The sequence below is a fragment of the Chiloscyllium plagiosum genome, unplaced genomic scaffold (genome assembly GCF_037043375.1).
Source record: "Chiloscyllium plagiosum isolate Xiang-an unplaced genomic scaffold, Cpla_swu_hap1 HiC_scaffold_39, whole genome shotgun sequence".
NCBI classification, from domain to species: Eukaryota; Metazoa; Chordata; class Chondrichthyes; order Orectolobiformes; family Hemiscylliidae; genus Chiloscyllium; species Chiloscyllium plagiosum.
The window spans coordinates 8,047,669-8,067,792 of record NW_028270177.1 but is presented as its reverse complement, the minus strand read 5'-3'; the positions used below and the strand labels follow the sequence as shown (position 1 = coordinate 8,067,792).

General features: G+C 41.6%; 1 protein-coding gene across 9 annotated transcripts in view; it reads right to left on the bottom strand.

The window, feature by feature from the left end:
* Positions 1-20,124, bottom strand: part of map2k5 (mitogen-activated protein kinase kinase 5) — a 379,209-nt gene that overhangs the window by 75,817 nt on the left and 283,268 nt on the right. The window lies entirely within an intron of this gene.

The following is a 20,124-nucleotide window of genomic DNA, read 5'->3' as shown; positions in this document are numbered from 1 at the left end:
TCTGAGAAGAGGGTCCTCCTCACCTCTGCCTTTTACATTAGATTATGTTCTCTGGCCCAATACTCTCCCACATGGCGGAACAACCACTCTGCATTTACCCTGTCAAGCCCCCAAGAATATTGTATATTTTAACATTGTTGCTTCTCATTCTTCTCATTTCTGATATGCAGTACAGGCCAAACCTATTCGACTTCTCCTCAAAACAGCTCTTCCATACCAGGGCCAGGGATCAATGTGGTGAACCTTTTTTGACCTGCTTCCAATGCCAATATATCTTTCATTAGATCAGTGGACCAAAACTGTTCACAACATTCCATTATCTTATTTTTCACAAGTGAATGTATGGTTGAATTTTGAAAAAGTGGCAATGCCCTGAATAATGGGCTAGAAAACGGAGGCAAACCTTACCACACTCCTTTTCTGTTGTCCCAGCTTTATACTCCAGCTCACAGACGCTGATGAGATGTTGATGGGGTTCCCATCCCTTTAATAGACAATATCACACCTCCGAGAATTGGCAACTAATCAGAGGACGGTTAGCAATTCAATCCCAATAGCAAGAATGGTGGCGAGTGCTGGGATGGCACCAGCTGAAGAAGCTGAATGAGTGCCATTCTTGGATCAAAGTAAGTGGGGTGGTGGTCTGTGGGGCAAGTCAAGCAAGCCCTAGGAGAGTGAAGGGAGTGAAGGGAATGGAGGGATTAGAGAGAGAAGGGAGATGAGAAGGAGATGAGGTGTGCAGTGGGGCATGGTTAAAGAATGAAATCAGATTTGTTGGTGAAGGAGTGTCTATTACTTCCGAAGGCTACATTTGGATTCAAACTCACTTGACACTCAAAGCCTAGACCACTAAAGTTTAAAAAGGTTGTCTCATCACAGGACAGAGAACCACCTGCTGCTAGTAAAATGCCAGTGGTGGCAGAAAAGGCCTTTATTTGGCCACTTAAGTGACACATTGGCCTCTGGGCTGGACATACTCCACATTTTCTGCTTCCGATAAAATGCCACAGAAATGGCAAGGCAAGGCACAAACCACATCTGCTCTCCATGTTGATTTTCTGGAAACCATTCCTACCTCTCCATACGTTCTCACAGGCTCCATAAAATTCAGTGCATGACCAGAAATAATATTATTAGCTTAACCAATGTATATAGTTATGTGTGCACATTGAAGGTAGAGCGATAATTATGCTGAAGTCCACGTTTTTGCCAGTTCTGCCCTCTTCTTTCTCTCGAAGCTATTTAACTTCTGTTGGAGGCAATTTGACAAGAGGTGAATACTGTCTGGTATTCTTCAGTATTTGTTCATATCTAAATCTAGAAAGTGAGTGCTATTAGAGTATTCAATGGTTGATAGAATACAATAATTCTCTCGTCACATAACTCTCACAGACAATTTAGATAATAGAAAGTAAGATTCCTGACTAATGTTCCCTATTAAGGGTTATTGAGGTCAACCATACTATCATTATTGCACCTAATCTGAAAAATCAGGCAAGGTGATGCAAACTGAAAATCAAACTAAGTCTGCATAACTGAGTTACATATATTTTTAACCAGTCAAGGTATTAAGGAAGTCTGGACTTTTGAATGTTGCAAATTGTGTGTCTGTTAAAAACTGGTTCTATAATGATATCTGAAACCAATATTATCCTCTAATTCATAGGTCAAAATGCTCTCAAGACATAATCCATATTCAGGCAAAATCTATAATTGTAATACTGATTTTACACACAGATGCACAAACTGAAAACCTTCAGTCACCAATCTAATAACATTATTATAGCATAGGTGTGAGATGATAATGGGAAGGTTGCCTGTGTTCTTACTCAGGTGGATCACTAAAGTTGGTAGTTTTCAGAGTATCTTGGCCAGTATTACTCCCTCAATTACCACACACAAGTAAATCAATTCTTCATTTAGTTCATTATTGGTTTTATCTGTGATCAAAGTGGTCTTTTTTGCCTTCAACAACATGCAGGTTCACTTCTGAAATAATTCATTATACACAAGGTATGTTGGGCATTTCCAACAGCCCAATAAAACGTGAACAACAAATCTTTGTTTTTTATCAAGTACATAAGCCAGTCAACAGCACGCTTCTTTTTCACACCACTAGCACTCATTAGTTCAACCTGTGTTGCATGGTTATAGTTAATCATAGGCCTCTGTCAATCCTTCACATTGTAACAGCAACGAGGAAATACAAGAGTTTTATTCATCCTAATAACCTACCTCATGGGAAAAGGTGCTTTGGTTTCTCTCATTCTTTTTTCAAATCCTGAATAAAGAATGCTGTGGGCTTTTGAGTTGGCTTCAAAATTCCTTACATGTTATACTGTTCAATGTCAAATATCCCTACACTGTATGTAAAGATACACGACGTTGATGTGCAATGCATTATAAATTTCTATGTCAAAATTATAATGGAAATTACTGATGTTAAATTTTCCTATTAGGTGGCAATACAACAGCTGCACTGGCAGGAGGCTACAAATACAATCTGGCAAGTGAGCAATTTTTATTGTAAATGTGGTCAAAATTAATTTACGATAGAAATTTATAAAATAAGGATAGAATACGTGACTTTAAATTGGGCACCTATATTTCGACATTTCCTGTTAATTAAACATTCCTATCTCACCCTGACTAATCCTGGTCAAGATCACATTTAGTCTCTATTCTCCATCTATTCTCCTTGAGAGATGGATTTGTTAAAATGAAAATGAAATGTGGAGCATGCACTTTTCTTTAATTATCTTGCATATTTCTGTCCTACCTTTTGAAGAAGATGCTAATTCAAGTATGTCTGGTGCTACAATTTTATAAGATAGTTATGTTTTGGGACTGTCTTTAATTAATGAAAATGGGTCGAGTGACCAGTTATGAAGTCTGCAAAAGATTAAAGGGAAGTCTGGGTTGTTATGCTTGGGAGAAACGTAAAGTGTTTGCACTTGGACACAATGGCAGCACCATCTATTTTCACAGTGGCTGTACTGTTAGTTTCCAAAGTGCCAGGAAGATGTTGAGCATGTCAAGATATTAACAGTTATGTATTAGACTATCCATCTAATTTCAAAATAAATTAACTATTCATCAGTTTTACCTGGAGAGAAGGCACATTGATTCACATTGCTGGTTTTGAGATGATAAGGCTAGGATATCCCCAAAACTCTTATATGTAGGTAGTTTGCCAGGATCTGGGAAAGAGTGCAGCGAGAGGCTGAAAATCTTTAAGACTGACTGAGCAGGAATGTGGATGGGCTGTTCATGCTTAGATTGCAAAGATTAAATCTGTGACAACGTAAGAGACTGTAAGATTTACCTAGCTTCAGTTAAAGGAAGATATCACCAGAAAAAGCCTTCATGGTGAAAGACGGTTCTGGGATTGAACATTACAAAGCTAGAAAAGAAAAACAATGAACGCAAGTCTTGGGAGCTAAGAATTACTTTGGATTGGATCCAGCGAAAATGAATGCAAACTGGAGACAATTTAAATGTCCTCTGAAGAGTTTTTTTCTTTTTTTCTATAAGTAATGAGGGAAAGTATAGATATGTAGTTTAATGCATAAATTGTCTAAAAATGTACTGTTCAGATAAGTGATTTTAGTTTGTTTCTTACAGTAAATGTTTTAAAACCTCAAGTCTTTTTTATGTAATTCTTTCAGTTCAATTTTAAAAATGAATTTAATAGTTTCAAAAGAGATTATTGCATTACTTTCTCAAATGGCACTATTTGAAGAAGAGTGGAGGAGATTTCCCAGTGTCCTGTTCAAAATTTATCCCTCAATCAACATCACTAAAAACAGTTCCAAGTTAGCTCATCTTTATTTGAAACTGGATTTTGCAAAAAAATTGTTTACAAGATGAAATCCACACTCAAGAAACTACTAACTGTGAATAAATAAATGTTTCACATTCAGTATGCATCTGCCACGCTCTAGAAACGTACCTTGTTAGATGTAAAATGATCGAAAAAACAGAATAGTATAATAAGACAGCAGAATTAAATTGCCTGTTGAAGTTTCTCTCAAGCCAAGTATCATATTTAATATTTCAGAGTAGTGATGTGATTTATTCCTAATCCCAAATCAATTCTCTTATCTTCCTACAGAGTGGTAAAATCCAAATGGATTTGAAAGCCTTTGTTTCTCTGAAGTGAAAACAAGATGCTGTGAGGTTAACTTGACAACAAAAGGTCATGGTACAGTTTAGAAAGTACACAGACAACTTGAAGTGGTGCTTCTATTAAATGTGCAGGATTTACAGAGGGAAGACAAGAAAGCATTACAAATTAATTTAATCTTCAGCAGCTAGTTCACAGCTGCACTTGAGGAAACCATCCAGGGCTTAAGAGCAAAGCCTTGAAAGGGCTGCGTGTGAGTGGCTTCAATTTTTAATGTATAACAGCCATTAGCTGATAACCTGTAGAATCTTCACCCTTGTGAATCAGCACAAATGCAAGTAACAAAGTGATGAAGTGACACATTTGCTTCATGTCTGGAACCACAGAGGGAAGCAGGTCACTATACTCCATCGTGGCTGGGAAGAAATATTTCCTAATCTCTCCACTGATATCTTTTACGCAATCAAAATGACTTCATGATTAAATTACTGATGCAACTTAAAAAAATAAATTAAAATATGTGCTTTTGCACTGTAATTAAAATATAAATCTACTGACTTACCAAATGTTGTCCTGAATTATATTTGGAACTAGGGAAAGCAAATATCTGCTCATACCCCGACTGTATAAACTGAAATTGCAGCTGAGTATAATAGAATAGAGGTCTCAACCTCTGTAAATTGTATGTATCTAAACTAACACTTATTGCCGTTTGCATGCAGCTAAGCTCTAAGCTCCAACCAATATAGGGTTACATCCCAGTGCAGCATGCAGATAAATCATTCTGGAATATTACTTCAGCAAAGTTTAGCCACGACTGGAGCATATGTGCTTCCGAGCCACTGAAGCAAGTGACCATAAAATACACTAATTACTGGAAGTTATGGTCAGTGAGTGATTGATAGCCCTCTGCAAGGCAACTTCCTCATTTCTGCTCCTATGACAGGGCTCATCCGGCACATGGCAATTATTAATTCATGACCCTCCCCTAAGGCACAAGTACCTTTACTCTTCTCATTCCCCTACTTCCAATGTTACTGCAAACTGCAATTAACAGCAGACCACAATTTCATCAGTGTTTTGGCACCTCTGGAAGATGGTGCACCATTGCTTTATTCTGAATGTTTGGCATATATCCCTGGCTTTATTGTAATGTATCATTTTGAGTCTTGTTGCTGCCAAGTTAATTTTAACACAGGCTTCTTTTTGCATTTTTTTAACCTTTTGATCTACATAAAGCTGGCACTTGCAAAAGAGGCCTGACAGTTATTTTGTTTATTACTGCCCCTAAATGTTAATTTAGATGGCCTCTAGTCGAACAGCTGTTGTTAATACTATGGCCATAGCTATGTATTACAGGCATCTGCTACATTTTGGCATTGTTTTGCCAAGAGAATTTTAACCCTTTCTATACATGGTTCACTTACTCTTCTTTCAAGACCACAGTCAATGATTATATTTTAAATAAGAACTGTAAAATTACTTATGCTGCTAATTCTGAAATAAAAATGTGAATAATTATTTGGAATCTTCAAATGCATATGATCCCATTTGGGGAAGCTGTACATTTATAAGTAACTGAAACATCCTCATGGACAAAGTAACAAAGAATGTAAGGTACTCTTGATATGTATCACCTCCTAAAATATGAACATATTTTAACAGCAATTATTCTTCCATTTTCAATTGTAATTTGTAGACATCTCATAATTCAATCAGATTAGATATTTGAAGGCACATATCCCTGACAATAGTTCATTTGGAAGACTTAATTTAAAACTATGAAAGCAATGCTGCATACTTCCTTAAAGCAACAAAGTGATGTTAGTCTCATATTGGCTATGGTAAAGATATGACATGTACACTTCATTCTGGAATGGGAGCAAACTTTTGAGTTCATTGAAAATACTGTATTGGCTATAGCCTTGAGCTTTAATTAACTCTGTCCCCTTTTCCTCAATAGAACTTTTGCAATTCTGCACTATATTTAGCCAGAGCTACTTAATAGATGATTAAAATCTGTGGAAAGTACTAAGCTTTGAGGACCAATCATCTTCGAAAATATTTTATTTGATTTTTTTTGGCAAAAACAAAGATACTTATGGTCATCCAGCCCCAGGAGAATTAAAATTAGTATTTTTTAAAAAAGGCAATTTTGAAAAGCTTCAGATAGTGACTCTGCCATCTCACCAACTGGATCTGAGGGCAGATAGGTGAGAACACGAAGTTGTGCAGAGGAAAGAGGCACTTAGCCAATCAGACCAGGTTTGTTGGCTGGCAGCTCTATATTTTTAAGACAAAGTCCCTGCCTTTTCCTCATATTCCTTCACAATGACAGGTAATCCTCCTGTCCCAAACACATAAATAAGATAGACTATGAACAATAAAGGTTTGATTTGTAACTGATCTTAGCAGGATGATGGCTAACGCTAGAGCTTGCCTGAACAACCTAGTTAAGAGGAGAAAAAGTTGAAGCACTTTCTGGCTCCGAATTGTTAACTGAGGAGTAAAAAGGTGTGCGTAGATGTAGACTTCAATAATCACAGCACGAAGAAAATAATAGGTTCAGTGAAGTTACAATTTATTTGTAAAATTGTCAGTGGAAGAATCATAACAATTGTGATTCAACTGCTAAAGCTGAAACTGATGAAATGCTACCAATTTAAACAAATTCCCTAAAATGATAAGATGATCATAGATAGAACATACCATATTTCTGCAAAACAACTGACTGACAAATTCCAAAACTAATTTATTGGCTTGAGGTGCGTTGGTGATCAAAAGCATGTGAAAAGTGTCAAATTAATTTCATTTTCTTCCTAATTTGAAAGGAAAACTAATAAAATGTGTCTTATGGAACACTGGAACAAAAGGAAATATTAAACTGTTAATAGAAACTTATCAAAATTAAACTGAAATGCCTTTGCTGGATGATAATTCATCTTGTCCCTTGTGGTGTTCACCTATCATGAAAAGCTTGTGTCTTGTTAGTGGACTCCACATGCTCCCTCTCAATGGATACCTGACGAGACATTGAAATAATTCCAGAGGCAAGTATCCTGTCACCAAGTCATCCTTTATTTACACATGGAGAATACATAACACTGATCCAGCTCTCTCAGAGCCACCTCAGAGAGAATAGGATATTTGATACTCCTGGTTATATCTGTCAGCCATGGCTCCCTAATTTGACCAGATTAACAGCCCCAATCAGGGAACTCATATTCTGTGAGGTCCACCTGGCTGACCTCCTGACAATCACTACATCTCTCCCAATCCGACTCGGAGGACATAGGCTGGTTCTTTTCTCCTGGGTCACTTTAGCACCGGCTGAAGTATCTCAACTCTGCCTCTGATATGGATGGTGTATAATTGACAGTAGCGCACCTCTTGTACCTGGAGTGTCTCAGAAAAAATTCATTATCCGCTTCTGGCAACAAAGGCGTTGAGGCAGCAACGTTTGCCATGTCCTTCTCAGATTCCAAGATATCTTCATTGCTTGATGGAGAGGGCGAACCCATGGATTCCGGAACAGTAAGAAAAGCAGTCAAAGAGCTGAGCATGTTTTGCTCCCATACCATTTGCGTGTTTACAGCTTTCATATGGTCCATGTGCTTGTTCTTGACTGTCGTAACTACTCAAACTTTATACAGCAATGGACCAGACTTCACTTCAACCATGCCTTTTACCCATGCGGGACCAAATCTGTCATTCCTGCACCAAACTGTTTCCCTCTCTTAGTGGAGTCTCGTGCCTGATATTGGCATTCCTGATGCTGTTTTACCCTGCTGACTGCAAGGTCTGGGAAGGTCTGATTTAAGTTGGTATGGAGTCAACTCTCCGTTAGCAACTCTGCTGGTGCTATCCTTGTAGTTGCATGACAGGTGGTCCAGTAATCAAACAGGCTGTTTCTTTAAGTCTGCCTTCAAAGTTTAGACTTCTCTTTCCGCTAGACTATCTTGATGGATGGTATGGAGCTATCCTTTTATGACAAATACATTTGGCTTTAAGAAATACTCAAATTTCCTGCTGATTAACAATGGCCCATTATCTATGACCAACACTTCTGGAAATCCTATTGCAAAAGATGCGCTCAGTTTTTCAATCATCATCCCTATGTTTGTCAAATGAACTCCAGCCATTTTGAGTGGGCATCCACAATGACTAAGAGCATTGAGCCCATGAAAGGATCTGCACAGTTGGAAGTTTAATAGAGTCCACGGTTTACCTGGCCATTCCTATCAATGTGGACATTCTGCCCTTCCAGCCTGCACCATCATTCAATAGGATCATGGCTGATCATCCTTAATCAGTATCCTGTTCCTGCCTTATCTCCATAACCCTTGATTCCACCATCCTTGAGAGCTCTATCCAACTCCTTCTTAAATGAATCCAGAGACTGGGCCTCCACAGCCCTTTGGGGCAGAGCATTCCACACAGCCACCACTCTCTGAGTGAAGAGGTTTCTCCTCCTCTCTGTCCTAAATGGTCTACCCTATATTTTTAAGCTGTGTCCTCTGGTTCGGCACTCACCCATCAGCAGAAACATGTTTCCTGTCTCCAGAGTGTCCAATCCTTTAATAATCTTATATGTCTCAATCAGATCCCCTCTCAGTCTTCTAAGCTCAAGGGTATACAAGCCCAGTCGCTCCAGTCTTTCAGCGTAAGGTAGTCCCGTCATTCCAGGAATTGACCTTGCTGCTGGCAATATATTTTGTCCTTGTTAGCACTCTGGGCACTGCCCCATCAATGCAGTTGTGTCAGCATCCAATCCTGGCCACCAGTCTCAAAGACGTTAGCCAGAAGCTATTTTGGAAACCCATGGATGGCCCTAGTGGAGTTTAGCCTGTACCTGGCTGTGACCTTTGTTCAGGACAATCAATCTTGCTCCCCAAAATAATATGCATCTTCTACGGTGATCTGGTCCATTGGTTTTAAGAAGATTTTAATTCTGGTTGTGTTGGCCCTTTAGTTTTCCCCATCACCACAAGCTGTTTCAGTTTTGCCAGGACTGGGTCTTTCTGTGTCCAAAGTCTGGTATTGTCAGCTATGACTGGAAGTTTGTCCAGAAAATTGAAAAACACTACAGACTCTTCCAGTGGTGGTGTCTGTCAGCAGGAGGTGGCTCAATGTATCAGCATTTGCCACTTGGCCTCCCAGCGTTCTCACTAGTAATTATACACATTAAGCATTAGAGCCCAATGCTGAATTCAGCCTGAAGCAATGGGTGGCATTGCCCTGTCCTCTTTAAGTAGACCTAGCAAAGATCTGTGATCTGTTCGTATTACAAATTTACATCTATAAAGGTAGTGGTGGAACTTCCTGACTCCAACTATGATCACAAAAACTTCTTTATCTATCTGGGCGTACTTATGCTCTGCATTAGCCAAACTCCTGGATGCATACGCTATTGGGTGTTCCTCTCCACTAGGCCACCAATGAACTAATACTACCCCAATGCTGTACAGGGTGACACTGCATGGCATTACAAGATCTTGCTTGGGATCATAATGTGCCAACACCATAGAGGATAATAGCTGTTTCTTCACTTCCCTGAAAGCTACGGCTTGGTTATACAACCATTTTCAAGGCTGACCCCTTTTTTATGAGTTGGTGCAAAGGTGCCGGGATGCAGGCCAGGTTATGTCTGAACTTTCCATTTAAGTTCATCACCTCAAGCAAAGACCTAAGCTCTGATACAGATGTGAAATCTGAAGCACCTTTGAATGTCATAACTTTATCTTCCAATGGGTGTAACCTTATCTTGTCGACTCTGTATCCCCTTCTAAGGCGTACACACATATGGGATAAACAACACGTAAGGACAATGTCCAAGTTCTCTAAGCGCTCCTTACTGATCTTGCCTGTTATTAGCACACCAACTAGATAAATGGTGACTTGGGGTCGACCCTGTAAAATGTTATCCATCCGCTGCGGCAAATTTGCACAGGCTGATGATGCACCAAATGGTAGTCTCGTATATTGATACAAACCTTTATGAGTATTAATCGTAGCAAACGTCTGGGAATCCTTATCTAGCCACAATTGCAATTACACATGGCCATCATCCAACTTCATGAAGGACAATCCCCTGTCTACCTTGAAAATCGACTGGAAGCAGAGCCTAGCAGGGAAGACAGTACAGCAACAATGACAGGAGTTTCTGGGTGTAATTGAGGACACAGTACTGTGGTTCATTCCAAAGAAAAGAAAGATTATCCAGGGAGGGGTTAGAAAGCCATGGCTGACAAAGGAAGTCGGGAAATGTATCAAAGAAAAAAAGAGACAGCCTATAAAGTGGCCAAGAGCACTGGGAAATCAGAAGATTGGGAAGACTACAAAAACAAACAGAGGATAACAAAGAGAGAAATAAGGAAGGAGAGGGTCAAATACGAAGGTAGGCTAGCCAGTAATATGAGAAATTATAGTAAAAGTTTCTTTCAACACATAAGAAACAAATGAGAGGCAAAAGTAAAAATTGGGCCCCTCCAAATTGATGCTGGAAGGCTAGTGTTGGGAGATAAGGAAATAGCTGAAGAACTTACTAAGTACTTTGTGGCAGTCTTCACAGTGGAAGACATGGGTAATATCCCAAATATTAAGGAGAGTCAAAGGGCAGAGTTGAGTATGGTAGCCATTACAAAAGAGAAAGTGCTAGAAAAGCTATAAGGTCTAAAAATCGATAAATCTCTGGCCCTGATGGGCTACATCCTAGGGTTCTGAGAGAGGGAGCTGAGGAAATACTGGAGGCGCTGACTGTGACCTTTCAAAAATCACTGGAGTCAGGAAAAGTCCCAGATGATTGGAAAATTCCTGTTGTAACCCCCTTGTTCAAGAAAAGATCAAGACAGAGGATGGAAAATTATAGGCCGATTAGCCTAACCTCAGTTGTAGGTACAATTCTAGAATCCATCGTTAAGGATGAAATTTCTAAATTCTTGGAAATGCAGGGATTAGAACAAGTCAGCATAGATTTAGTAAGGGGAGTCGTGCCTGACAAACCTTTTAGAATTCTTTGAAGAGGTAACAAGTATGTTAGACCAGGAAAACCCAATGGATGTCATCTATCTAGACTTACAAAAGGCCTTTGATAAGGTGCCACATGGGAGGCTGCTGAGCGAGGTGAGGGCCCATGGTGTTTGAGGTGAGCTACTGGCATGGATTGGAGATTGGCTGTCTGACAGAAGGCAGAGAGTTGGGATAAAAGGTTCTTTTTCAGAATGGCAGCTGGTGACAAGTGGTGTCCCACAGGGTTCAGTGTTGGGGCCGCAGCTGTTCACTTTATATATTAATGATCTGGATGAAGGGACAGGAAGCATTCTGGCGAAGTTCGCTGATGATTCGAAGTTAGGTGGACAGGCAGGCAGTACTGAGGAGATGGGGCAGCTGCAGAAAGATTTAGACAGTTTAGGAGAGTGGTCCAGGAAATGGCTGATGAAATTCAACATGAGCAAGTGCGAGGTCTTGCACTTTGGGAAAAACAATACAGGCATGGACTATTTTCTACACAGTGAGAAAATTCATAAAGCCGAAGTACAAAGGCTAGTCCAGGATTCTCTAAAGGTTGATTTGCAGGTTGAGTCTGTGATTAAGAAAGCAAATGTAATGTTGTCATTTATCTCAAGAGGATTGGAATATAAAAACAACAATCTGCTTCTGAGACTTTATAAAGCTCTAGTTAGGCCCCATTTAGAATACTGTGTCCAATTTTGGGCCCCAAACCTCAGGAAGGACATAATGGCACTGCAGCGTGTCCAGTAGAGATTCACATGGATGATCCCTGGAATGGTAGGCCTAACATCCTCAGCTGAGGATCCTAGGATTGTATTCATTAGAATTTAGAATGTTGAAGGGAGATCTAATAGAAACTTACAAGATAACGCCTGGCTTAAAAAGGGTGGACGCTGGGAAGTTGTTTCTGTTAGGTGGGGAGAGTAGGACTCGTGGGCATAGCCTTAAGATAAGAGGGGGTCAATTTAGAATGGAAATGAGGAGACCTTTCTTCAGCCAGAGAGTGGTGGGGGTGTGGAATTCATTGCCACGGAATGCAGTGGAGGCCGGGATGTTGGGTGTCTTCAAGGCAGAGATTGATAAATTCTTGATCTCGCAAGAAATTAAGGGCCAGGGAGAGTGTGGGTAACTGGAATTGAAACGCCCATCGCCATGATTAAATGGTGGAGTGGACTCGATGGGACGAATGGCCCTGCTTCCACTCATATGTCTTATTATCTTAGCTTGCATATAAATGTTCTATGTTGTGGGATTGAGTATTTGTCCAGCTGCCAAAAGCGGTTTACCATTTGTTTAAAATCCCCATAAAGGGGAACTGACACATCAGGCTTCGCAGTCGGTACAACCGGTGCTGCCCATTCTGCAGACTGGTCTGGTTTGATGTGTGCTTTGCTTTCCAGCCTTGATTTCTGCCTCTATTTTTGCCTGTAAGGCAAATGCTCTGTGTGGGCCTTGCAGAATTGCTTCCTACTCAACACGTAGGGTGGCCTTGACTCCTTTGATAGTCTCTATACCTTGCTGAGAAACCTTTGGATATTTAATTAGGATATCACTCAGGGAGCCATTTTCTAATTAAAAGATATTGAGCCAATCTAGGTGAATCTTTCTCAAATCATTTCATCCTATCAAGCTATCAATCAGTGGCAATGAACCAGCTGCTTCTCATAAGAGACTGGAACTGAAATTGCATCCTTAATCTGTCAAAGTTCCCTGGTATAGGATCTCGAATTGCCAAGTAAAACTGATAGTCGCAGAATTTGAGGCGACTTGCGGTCATAACATTCCTTAACTTAATCTGTCAACACTTGAAAGGATTTTGTATGTGGTGCCTCAGGGAAAGGCTGGCTCCTAGTAACAGAAAAAGCTGCAGTTCCACAAGCAGTCAGGAAAATGTTTTGTCACTTTTCATCTGCCCCAATGTCATTTGCCCGGAAAAAATACCGCATTCTTTCCACATACTGGGCACAGTCTTCGAACAAGCAAAGCTTGCCAAATATGGCATGATGCCAGAATTGCTTACTCCAATTCAAAGACAACTGTTGCGAGCAAATTTCTTCAGGCGCATGCTTTTCTCTCATTGCCAGTATCCTGTCACCAAGTCACCCTTTACTTACACATGGAGGGTCCTTGACACTGATCCAGCTCTCAGAATGGACAGAAACTCTGACACTCTTGTTTATATCTTTCAGGCAGGGTTCTTTAATTGAACCAGATTGACAGCCCCCAACCAGGGAACTCATATTCAATGACGTCCACCTGGCTGACATCATTACAATCACTACAGACATAACCACAAAACAGGGGCATATACTTTGGTGTTACAATCCTCTCCATGGTTGTTTGCATCTAGCCAGGCCCAGAAGCACATCCACAAAGAGATCTTCTGATCTGCCTTCTCCTTTCTGCACAGATGCCAATAGATTAGGGGCCTGGGACTGAAGTACAACAACAAATTCAAATTAAGCAGTTCTACCCATAAAATGCTAAGACCCCATAGTTAATAGTTGCTGCAAAGCAAATTAGTCAAAATAATTGTGAAAAACTGATTTCTTAAGGCCATAAAACTTGCATGTGGCCTGGCACACAGTGAACCTACTTAATCACAGGATGGTTGCAAGCAAGTTCCCCTCTCCAATGCCCCAAATGAAAGATAGAGATAAAAGTCCTCCCACTGGGGTCCTCCAAAGCTAGACATCAGCCAAGGTGTGTCTGGGTACCAGTGATGGCTGCAGTCATTGTTGTGAATCCATGAAGCTGAGGACTATATGCCTGACATGTTTTGGGAGACGGACACACAGAGGTTTAGCAGTGTTCAGACAGATAAGGAATGGGTGATGACCAAGAATCCAAAAAGCATCAGGCAGGTAGTACACGAGTCCCTGAGATGGTCTCGCTCACAAACTGATTTTTTGCTTTGGATACTGGTTGCGATAGTGGCTCTTGAGAAGGGTATAGTCAAAGCCCAGTCAGTGGTACCATGAGCAACTCATAGTGGAGGAGAGAAGAACAGTGAAACACCAGAATTCACTGGAATTCTTCAGCTAGAGGAACAGATAGGCTTTTCTGTGGTCATAATTGTGACTCTGTGTATACTGCTTTCCTGGTGCCATTATCTGGAAGTGTGGATGCTGGAATGGGACGGAACAAAGTCAGAAATCACGCGACACCAGGTTACAGTCCAACAGGTTTATTTGAAATTACAAGCTTTTGGAGCATTGCTCCTTTGTCAGGTGAATTGACCCTGAAGCCAGGATCAAGAAATATCACAGAAGAACTGCAAGCAATTTTTCTGGGGCAAGGTGAACAGCCAGAGAAAGATGTCGATGTTGGCACCAATGATTAAGATAGAAAGGGATATTTCGGTGAGTTTGGAAAGAAATTGAAAAGCAGGACCTCCAAACCAGTAATTTCAGGTTACTCCCAGTCCCACATGCTATTCAGCATAGAAGCTGGACAACCATAAGGTTTCCCATGGTAGGCTCATTCAGAAGGTCAGGAGGAATGGGATACAGGGGAACTTAGCTGCCTGGATACAGAATTGTATCCAGGGAGTGGTAGTAGAAGGAAAATATTCTGCCTGAAAGTCTGTGGTGAGTGGTGTTCCACAGGGCTCTGTCCTTGGGCCTCTACTGTTTGTAATTTTTATTAATGACTTGGATGAGGGGATTGAAGGATGACTCAGCAAGTTTGCAGACGACACAAAGGTTGGAGGTGTCGTTAACAGTATAGAGGGCTGTTGTAGGCTGCAGCGGGACATTGACAGGATGCAGAGATGGGCTGAGAGGTGGCAGATGGAGTTCAACCTGGATAAATGCGAGGTGATGCATTTTGGAAGGTCGAATTTGAAAGCTGAGTACAGGATTAAGGATAGGATTCTTGGCAGTGTGGAGGAACAAAGGGATCTTGGTGTGCAGGTACATGGATCCTTTAAAATGGCCACCCAAGTGGACAGGGTTGTTAAGAAAGCATATGGTGTTTTGGCTTTCATTAACAGGGGGATTGAGTTTAAGAGTCGTGAGATCTTGTTGCAGCTCTATAAAACTTTGGTAAGACCATACTTGGAATACTGCGTCCAGTTCTGGTCGCCCTATTATAGGAAAGATGTGGATGCTTTGGAGAGGGTTCAGAGGAGGTTTACCAGGATGCTGCCTGGACTGGAGGGCTTATCTTATGAAGAGTGGTTGACTGAGCTCGGATTTTTTTCATTGGAGAAAAGGAGGAGGAGAGGGGACCTAATTGAGGTATACAAGATAATGAGAGGCATAGATAGAGTCGATAGCCAGAAACTATTTCCCAGGGCAGAAATGACTAACACGAGGGGTCACAGTTTTAAGCTGGTTGGAGGAAAGTATAGAGGGGATGTCAGAGGCGGGTTCTTTACACAGAGTTGAGAGAGCGTGGAATGCGTTGCCAGCAGCAGTTGTGGAAGCAAGGTCATTGGGGACATTTAAGAGACTACTGGACATGCATATGGTCACAGAAATTTGAGGGTGCATACATGAGGATCAGTGGTCGGCACAACATCGTGGGCTGAAGGGCCTGTTCTGTGCTGTACTGTTCTATGTTCTATGTAACTGAGCAATCGTGGCTGGAAAAGTGGCATAGGAGGGATGAGTTTAGATTTCTAAGTTATTGGGTTACGCAGGATCTATGCAAGACCGACAAGTTACATCTTGGCAAGGGTTTAAGCTAGACTGGCAGAGGAATAGGAGCCCAAGAGGGAGTTCTGATTCAAGCCAAACAAGTAGAAATAGAAGAGTATTAAGCAAAAACAAAGGACAGAAAAAGCAATGGCAAGCATCAAATAGAATCAAAGTGGAGAATAATATTAAAGAGGTTGAATTAAAAGCACGGTGTCTGAATGCAAGTAGGGGTCACATAAGGGATGTTGATTTCATTGCAGAAACTGAGGTGAATTGATGCGATTTAAATGCCATTAGCGAGATGTGGCTGCAGGGTGACTGAGATAAGGATTGTGTGAAACTTGTACAGTAAATGAGTAAGGATAATTGGATATAATTCTTTAATAATGAAGAGGAGTCACTGGGCTTGAAATGTTAACTCTGCTTTTTTCCCCACAGATGCTGCCAGGCCTGTTGCGTTTCTCCAGCAATTTCAGTTTTTCTTTCAGATATAATTCTTTGTTTTGTTGTCCTATGTGTCATATACTTTGTGTTGAAAATAGTTTTTGAAGTGGTGTTTCATTCCTTTCAGAATGTAAGTATGTTTTTACTTTGGACTGCAGAATGAAAATGGGAACATGGTCATTGCATTAAAAAGCAAAAGGTGCGCAAGGGATTTATTTGTGACTTGGAATCAACAAGTGAAGCAAAGTGATCGATTTAAGGCACTCTAGCAAAAACCACATTCAGAGACATCAAAAGTAAGAAATCTAAAACAAAGGAAAAGGAAGGACCCTGGGTCCAACCAATCAATCAGTCAGTGAAAAAATTCTGTCCTCACTTTCCAGAGTAATCAAGAGGATTATAGGAACTCTCCATTCTATTTTACCTACCTCGACACTGTTCTATGCCCCCTAGTCCAGGAACTCCTCACATATGTTCGAGACACCACCCACGCCCTCCACCTCCTCCAAGACTTACGTTTCCCCGGCCCCCAACGCCTCATCTTCACCATGGATATCCAATCCCTCTACACCTCCATCTGCCAGGGCCTCCAAGCCCTCCGTTTCTTCCTCTCCTGACGGCCCAATAGTACCCTTCCACCGACACTCTCATTCGTTTGGCCGAAATGGTCCTCCCCCTTAACAATTTCTTCTTCGAATCCTCCCGCTTCCTCCAGACTAAAGGGGTAGCCATGGGTACCTGTATGGGCCCCAGCCATGCCTGTCTCTTTGTTGGCTACGTAGAACAGTCCATCTTCTGTAGTTACACTGGCACCACTCCCTACCTCTTCCTCAGCTACATTGATGGCTGCATTGGCGCCACCTCGTGCTCCTGCGAGGAGGTTGAGCAATTCATCAACTTCACCAACACATTTCACCCTGACCTTAAATTTACCTGGACCATCTCTGACACCTCCCTCCCCTTCCTGGACCTCTCCATCTCCATTAATGATGACCAACTTGACACCGACATTTTTTACAAATGCACCGACTCACACAGCTACCTGGATTCCAACTCTTCCCACCCTACCTCCTGCAAAAATACCATCCCGTATTCCCAATTCCTCCACCGTATCTGCTCCCAGGAGGACCAGTTCCACCACAGAACACACCAGATGGCCTCCTTCTTTAGAGATCGCAATTTCTCTTCCCACGTAGTTGAAGATGCCCTCCAACGTATCTCATCCACATCCCGCACCTCTGCCCTCAAACCCCACCCCTCCAACCGTAACAAGGACAGAGCCTCCCGGTTCCCACTTTCCACCCTACCAACCTTCGCATTAATCGCATCATCCGCCGACATTTCCGCCACCTCCAAACAGACCCCACCATCAGGGATATATATCGCTCTCCACACCTTTCCACAAAGACCGTTCCTTCTGTGACTACCTGGTCAGGTCCACATCCCCCAACAACCCATCCTCACATCCTGGCACTCTCCCCTGCCACCGCAGGAATTGCAAAACCTGTGCCCACACCTCCTCCGTCACCTCCATCCAAGGCCCCAAAGGAGCCTTCCACATCCATCAAAGTTTCACCTGCACATCCACCAATGTCATTTATTGTATTTGTTGCTCCCAATGCGGTCTCCTCTACATTGGGGAGACTGGACGCCTTCTCACAGAGCGCTTAAGGGAACATCTCCGGGACAGCCGCACCAATCAACCCCACCGCCCCGTGCCCAACATTTCAACTCCCCCTCCCACTCTGCCGAGGACACGCAGGTCCTGGGCCTCCTCCACCGCCGCTCCCTCACCACCCGACGCCTGGAGGAAGAACGCCTCATCTTCCGCCTCAGAACACTTCAACCCCAGGGCATCTATGTGGACTTCACTAGTTTGTCCATGTGGTGGATTAATGAACTAGCACCTCCCCTAGCACTTCAAGAGTTGACATTTTCCACAAAGTTATACAATGATGATCATTTCCCCTTTTACCATGTGAGATCAGTATAGTTTGTTCACTACTTTTAATTTAAGAGATATAGCAAATTATTTTAATTGCTCTAACCCTATGCTTTTAAGGGAAGAAAACAGATTAACAAATTGCAGTCCAGAATCAGCATTGTGAGCTAATCTTGTGCAATCTTATTTATTGGAATATCTTAGTGGACATGTTGCCCATGAATTACTTTCCTTATCAAATATATAAAGCAAACAACATTTTTTTTTAGTACATCTTAGGTCTGGCACAACATCCACAACATGCATTGCTATTCCTGATGAAGGGCTTTTGCCCGAAACGTCGATTTTCCAGCTTCTCGAATGCTGCCTGACCTGCTGTCCTTTTCCAGCACCGCTCTGATCTAAACACTGGTTTCCAGCATCTGCAGTCCTCACTACTGCACACTGAGGGTACGATGAGTGGATTGGAAGGGAACTTGCAAGTTGTGGGGTTTGATTGTCAGCACTCCTCAAGAATTCCTAGCATCTGATGTGCAATTGTAGGCACAGTATTTATATGGCTGGTCCAGTTCAATTTCCAAGTAATGGCAAATCCAAGAATGTTGATACTGGAGAGGAATCACCAATGGTAATGCCATTTAATGTCGAGGGATGATGGTTAGATTTTCTTGTTGGATGTGGCAATTGCCTAGCACTTCTGTTGTGCAAAGGTAGCTTGCCCCTTACCAGCCCAAGCCAGGATCCTGCCCAGTCTTGCTGTGTATATGGACACAAACTGCTTCAGTATCTGAGGTGTCTTGAATGTGGTAAACATTATACAATTATCTGTGAACATTTCCATTCACCTTATGGAGAAGGAAAGGTCATTAATGAACCAGCTAAAGATGATTAGGCCTAGGACACTACTCTGAAGAACTCCTGCGGTGATATCCTGGGGCTGATATAATTGACTACCAACAACAACCATTTTCTTTTGTGGGAAGTATGACTCTGACATGCTGAGTATTGTATCCTCGAATCCCGTTGACTCCAGTTTTGCTAGGGTTCCTTGACACCACGCACAATAAGATGTTACCTTTACATCAAGGGGAATCAATCTTGCTTCACCTCTGGAGTTCAGTCATTTTGTCACTGATTTGACCAAGGTTGAGTGACCTGGTAGAATCCAAACTAAGCATCACTGAGCAGGTTACTCCTTGATAGCACTATTAATGGCCCTTTTCCTCACTTTGCTGATGATCGAGAATAGTCTGATGGGGTGGTAATTAGCCTACCTTGGATTTGTCATACTTTGTGTTCAGAATATACTTGGCAATTTTTCACATCATCAGGTAGATGCTGATATTGTAGCTGCAATTGAACAGCTTGGCTAGGGGCATGGCTAGTGGTGGAGCCCAAGTTTTTAGTACTATTGCTAGAATGTTGTCAGGGTCCAATGCCTATGTAACATCCAGTACCTTCAGCCATTTCTTGATATCATGTGGAACTGAAGTAGTTGAAGACTGGTATCTATGATGCTGCAGATCTCAGGAAAAGACGAAGATGGATCATTTATGTGGCACTTCTTGCTGAAGATGGATTCAAGTATTTCAGCTTTGTCTTTTGCGCTGATGTGAGTAACCTCCTATTAGGTGTTTCACTGTCTATCACCATTCAAGACTGGATGTGGTCAAACTGCAGAACCTGGATCTGTTCCATTAGTTGGGGAATTACTCAGTCATCTATTTTATGTAAAAATGAAATTGAAAGCATGGTCCCTCTAGTCACAGCTGTTACCTCTTTGCTCAATTATTAAATGCTACTGTTATAGCAGTAAAATACTGTTGGTTTAAAAATTGTAAAACTGTCTGTAAATATTACAATATTAACAAGTTAATCAACAGAAACATTATTTTGTCAGGTCGTGGAAATAATTCTATTTATTACTCTGCTACAATGGCATTAAGCACACACTGTTT